The sequence below is a fragment of the Salvelinus alpinus genome, chromosome 7, assembly GCF_045679555.1.
Source record: "Salvelinus alpinus chromosome 7, SLU_Salpinus.1, whole genome shotgun sequence".
NCBI lineage: Eukaryota > Metazoa > Chordata > Actinopteri > Salmoniformes > Salmonidae > Salvelinus > Salvelinus alpinus.
Window position 1 is genome coordinate 1,290,766 of NC_092092.1, and position 5,902 is coordinate 1,296,667.

Genomic DNA, 5,902 nt, shown 5'->3' on the forward strand with positions numbered 1-5,902 from the left:
TAGGCCATAGGAGCAAATAATTACAATTTAGCAGATTAACACTGGAGTGATAAATCATCAGATGATCATGTGCAAGTAGAGATACTGGTGTGCAAAAGAGCAGAAAAGTAAATAAATAAAAACAGTAAGGGGATGAGGTAGGTCAATTGGGTGGGCTGTTTACAGATGGACTATGTACAGCTGCAGCGATCGGTTAGCTGCTCAGATAGACCTATAGGGATCTTGTCATAAGAAATGCACTATACAAGGAAATAGAGTGTTAGTTTGAGTCTTCACATTGAATGGAACCTTTCACATAGCACTATAGTTAGATGATAAGACCTGCCTCTTAGCAGACACGTACAGTACTTTAGAATTAAACCTTGGCAATACCAGAGCTAGATTATCACCCACTGAGCCACACAGACAGGAGCAGATCCTCATATACAAATGGTACATTCTACAATCAGATATCTGCTTGACTTGTTTATTCTGGTGAGTTGGAACCCTCTGCAACCCCTCTGGAACCCATCTGGAACCATCTGGAACCATCTGGAACCATCTGGAACCATCTGGAACCCATCTGGAACCATCTGGAACCATCTGGAACCATCTGGAACCCATCTGGAACCATCTGGAACCATCTGGAACCCATCTGGAACCATCTGGAACCATCTGGAACCATCTGGAACCCATCTGGAACCATCTGGAACCATCTGGAACCATCTGGAACCCCTCTGCAACCCTCTGCAACCCCTCTGGAACCATCTGGAACCCATCTGGAACCCATCTGGAACCATCTGGAACCATCTGGAACTCCTCTGGAACTCAACGGGGTCAAAGAGGACCAGCTGTCAACTCAATGGGGTCAAAGAGGACCAGCTTTCAACTCAATGGGGTCAAAGAGGACCAGCTTTCAACTCAATGGGGTCAAAGAGGACCAGCTTTCAACTCAATGGGGTCAAAGAGGACCAGCTGTCAACTCAATGGGGTCAAAGAGGACCAGCTGTCAACTCAATGGGGTCAAAGAGGACCAGCTGTCAACTCAATGGGGTCAAAGAGGACCAGCTGTCAACTCAATGGGGTCAAAGAGGACCAGCTGTCAACTCAATGGGGTCAAAAAGGACCAGCTGTCAACTCAATGGGGTCAACGAGGACCAGCTGTCAACTCAATGGGGTCAAAGAGGACCAGCTGTCAACTCAACGGGGTCAAAGAGGACCAGCTGTCAACCTAATGGGGTCAACGAGGACCAGCTGTCAACTCAACGGGTTCAAAGAGGACCAGCTGTCAACCTAATGGGGTCAAAGAGGACCAGCTGTCAACCTAATGGGGTCAAAGAGGACCAGCTGTCAACTCAACGGGGTCAAAGAGGACCAGCTGTCAACTCAATGGGGTCAAAGAGGACCAGCTGTCAACTCAATGGGGTCAAAGAGGACCAGCTGTCAACTCAATGGGGTCAAAGAGGACCAGCTGTCAACTCAATGGGGTCAAAGAGGACCAGCTGTCAACTCAATGGGGTCAAAGAGGACCAGCTGTCAACTCAACGGGGTCAAAGAGGACCAGCTGTCAACTCAACGGGGTCAACGAGGACCAGCTGTCAACTCAACGGGTTCAAAGAGGACCAGCTGTCAACCTAATGGGGTCAAAGAGGACCAGCTGTCAACCTAATGGGGTCAAAGAGGACCAGCTGTCAACTCAACGGGGTCAAAGAGGACCATCTGTCAACTCAATGGGGTCAAAGAAGACCAGCTGTCAACTCAATGGGGTCAAAATAACTAATAGAACAGGACGAGGGCACACGCGCCACAGACACACCCTCACACACGGGCACACACACACACACACACACACACACACACACACACACACACACACACACACACACACACACACACACACACACACACACACACACACACACACACACACACACACACACACACACACACACACACACAGAAAGAGATGAGAAATAGCGCATCAATTAATATCTGGTATTTAAATTAGATTAAATTGTAAATACATATATAATGGATTCAAAAACCAATAGAAAATATGGAAAAGAGGCTTTAAACAGAGACGTTGACGTGGCCTGTGTCCTAAATGGCAGCTGAGTCCCATTATGTGCATTGGAAATATTTGGCACAGTTGGTCAACACATATACGGTAGTCCTATTTATAACTCGGTAGTCCTATTTATAACTCAGTAGTCCTGTTTATAACTCGGTAGTCCTATTTATAACTCAGTAGTTCTATTTGTAACTCAGTAGTCCTGTTTATAACTCAGTAGTTCTATTTATAACTCAGTAGTTCTATTTATAACTCAGTAGTCCTATTTATAACTCAGTAGTCCTATTTATAACTCAGTAGTCCTGTTTATAACTCAGTAGTCCTATTTATAACTCAGTAGTCCTATTTATAACTCAGTAGTCCTATTTATAACTCAGTAGTCCTATTTATAACTCAGTAGTCCTATTTATAACTCGGTAGTCCTATTTATAACTCAGTAGTCCTATTTATAACTCAGTAGTCCTGTTTATAACTCAGTAGTCCTATTTATAACTCAGTAGTCCTATTTATAACTCAGTAGTCCTATTTATAACTCAGTAGTCCTATTTATAACTCAGTAGTCCTATTTATAACTCAGTAGTCCTGTTTATAACTCAGTAGTCCTGTTTATAACTCAGTAGTCCTATTTATAACTCAGTAGTCCTATTTATAACTCAGTAGTCCTATTTATAACTCGGTAGTCCTATTTATAACTCGGTAGTCCTATTTATAACTCAGTAGTCCTGTTTATAACTCGGTAGTCCTATTTATAACTCAGTAGTCCTATTTAGAACTCAGTAGTCCTATTTATAACTCAGTAGTCCTATTTATAACTCAGTAGTCCTATTTATAACTCAGTAGTCCTGTTTATAACTCAGTAGTCCTATTTATAACTCAGTAGTCCTATTTATAACTCGGTAGTCCTATTTATAACTCAGTAGTCCTATTTATAACTCGGTAGTCCTATTTATAACTCAGTAGACCTGTTTATAACTCAGTAGTCCTGTTTATAACTCAGTAGTCCTATTTATAACTCGGTAGTCCTATTTATAACTCGGTAGTCCTATTTATAACTCGGTAGTCCTATTTATAACTCAGTAGTTCTATTTGTAACTCAGTAGTCCTATTTATAACTCGGTAGTCCTATTTATAACTCAGTAGTCCTATTTATAACTCGGTAGTCCTATTTATAACTCAGTAGTCCTATTTATAACTCAGTAGTCCTATGTTTCTCTAGGATGTGTTTAGGATGTGTCTCTAGGATGTGTCTCTAGGATGTGGCTAGGATGTGTTTAGGATGTGTCTCTAGGATGTGTTTAGGATGTGTCTCTAGGATGTGTTTAGGATGTGTCTAGGATGTGTCTCTAGGATGTGTCTCTAGGATGTGTCTCTAGGATGTGTCTAGGATGTGTCTCTAGGATGTGTCTAGGATGTGTCTAGGATGTGTCTCTAGGATGTGTCTCTAGGATGTGTCTCTAGGATGTGTCTCCAGGATGTGTCTCTAGAATGTGTCTAGGATGTGTCTCTAGGATGTGTCTCTAGGATGTGTCTAGGATGTGTCTCTAGGATGTGTCTCTAGGATGTGTCTCTAGGATGTGTCTCTAGGATGTGTTTAGGATGTCTCTAGGATGTTTGTCTAGGATGTGTCTCTAGGATGTTTGTCTAGGATGTGTCTCTAGGATGTTTGTCTAGGATGTGTCTCTAGGATGTTTGTCTAGGATGTGTCTCTAGGATGTGTCTCTAGGATGTGTCTAGGATGTGTCTCTAGGATGTGTCTCTAGGATGTGTTTAGGATGTCTCTAGGATGTTTGTCTAGGATGTGTCTCTAGGATGTTTGTCTAGGATGTGTCTCTAGGATGTTTGTCTAGGATGTGTCTCTAGGATGTTTGTCTAGGATGTGTCTCTAGGATGTGTCTAGGATGTGTCTCTAGGATGTCTATAGGATGTGTCTCTAGGATGTGCCTCTAGGATGTGTTTAGGATGTCTCTAGGATGTTTGTGTCACGAATCCCGTTTCCTGAGTCGGTTTTTTGCCTGTGTTCTGTCCTGGAGTGTTTTTTCCGGCGTCCTGGAACGCACCCTGTCTGGTTGCCGGGCAATGTAGCCAGTTGGGAGTTCTGATTACCCGCACCTGTATCCCATCAGCTATCTGCACACCTGGTCCTGATCATCATCGCTCCTCTTCATAAGCCCGGACCTGACATCCATTCCCTGCCGGATCGTTAGCCATGAACAGTATGTTGTGCCATAGTATCAGCCTCAAGTTGGATAGAATTTGTTTTGTTGTTTTTTACGTATTGCTTGCCTTAAACTTACCTCCGTTTGTTTTGTCTTTAGTTACTCACCCGGATCATTTACCCCATTCCCGCCTGGTCGTCGGAGGATTCCGCTACCCCATTGGATTCACCTATTTACTCCCATCAACTCACCACCGCTGCCCGCTACGCCACCTGGATATATCTACCCATTCACATTCACTTGTAAATAAATACTCACCTTCTTCCTACGCTCCTTGTCCTGGTCTGCTTCTGGGTTCGATTTTGAAAGAACGTGACAGTTTGTCTAGGATGTGTCTCTAGGATGTGTCTCTAGGATGTTTGTCTAGGATGTGTCTCTAGGATGTTTGTCTAGGATGTCTCTCTAGGATATGTGTCTCCCGCAGGACCAACGATGCTGCTTATCATCCGAGGACAAAGATCAACCTTAATCCACCTTTAAACATCCCGGTGCTCAGTTTCAACTGTTTTCACAGTAACAGGAGACGGATTGCTGAAAGACATCCAGTACAGTAGTGTTGTAGTAGGGCTCTGTCCCAAATGGCACCCTAGTGCACTAACTAGTGAATGGTGAGTCAGGAATAGGCCTACAGGAGATGTACCATTTTAATTACGGCCTGATCCACACAGAGAGAACGGCCGTGTCCCGTACTGATGTTCTGAATAGTAAGCATTTTTGGATATGCGAAATAATAAAGCTTTATAGTATGTGAGATTTTGAATGTTTAGTATTCTTTAAAATGCTAGGTAGTCATACACATTTTTGGCTTTAAATCTAGTAGTATTCTCTGCACACTATTGAGAAAGACAATTATATTTGGAGATTCACGTGTATCTGAAAACAGCTGATTTTAATGGTTTGATTGAAGTCCAACCCTGTGGTAGGCTACACTGCATTAACAGAGTATTGTGCATCAGTTTATAATATAACTAACTTTAAACCTCTTAGGGCTAGGGGGCAGTGTTCGGAAGTTCGGATAAATGACGTGCACAAAGTAAACTGCCTGCTACTCAGGCCCAGATGCTAAGATATGCATATACTTGATAGCATTGGATAGAAAACACTCTGAAGTTTCTAAAACTGTTAAAATATTGTCTGTGAGTATAACAGAACTGATATTGCAGGCAAAAAACAGTATTGTACATGAGTTTATATTATAACTAACTTTAACATGGAATCATACAGCAGAATATAAACAAACAAAACCTTTGTTAAAGAAGCAACGACTACTCAATACCTATTTAAGAAATCCATTTGTTTTGCAGATTAAGGATGGAATATAATCTGGATTAGGTCATATTTGCGTCACTAGGATTTTAGAGAGTCTCCTGCTCTAATTCATTAAACCACTCTCTCTCTCTCTCTCTCTCTCTCACTCACACACACACACACACACACACACACACACACACACACACACACACACACACACACACACACACACACACACATAATTCTTTCACTCCCTCTTTTCTTTTCTTCAGATAGAGAGAGAGAAGATGACGGTGGGGTCAAGTACACAAAGATGTTGCGTCAAAGGACAATAGGCCGGATTCCAACCTATGCCAACACAGTCTGCATGTGTGCCAAAGGCTGT

At 42.5% G+C, this 5,902-nt stretch overlaps 1 long non-coding RNA gene across 1 annotated transcript; it reads left to right on the forward strand.

Annotated features, from left to right (window-relative positions):
* Window positions 1–4,204: 4,204 nt before the first annotated feature.
* On the forward strand, window positions 4,205–4,534 carry LOC139580196 (uncharacterized). The gene is made up of 2 exons (XR_011675988.1): window positions 4,205–4,263; window positions 4,366–4,534. It is a non-coding gene; the product is annotated as an uncharacterized lncRNA (long non-coding RNA).
* The last annotated feature ends 1,368 nt before the right edge of the window (window positions 4,535–5,902 follow it).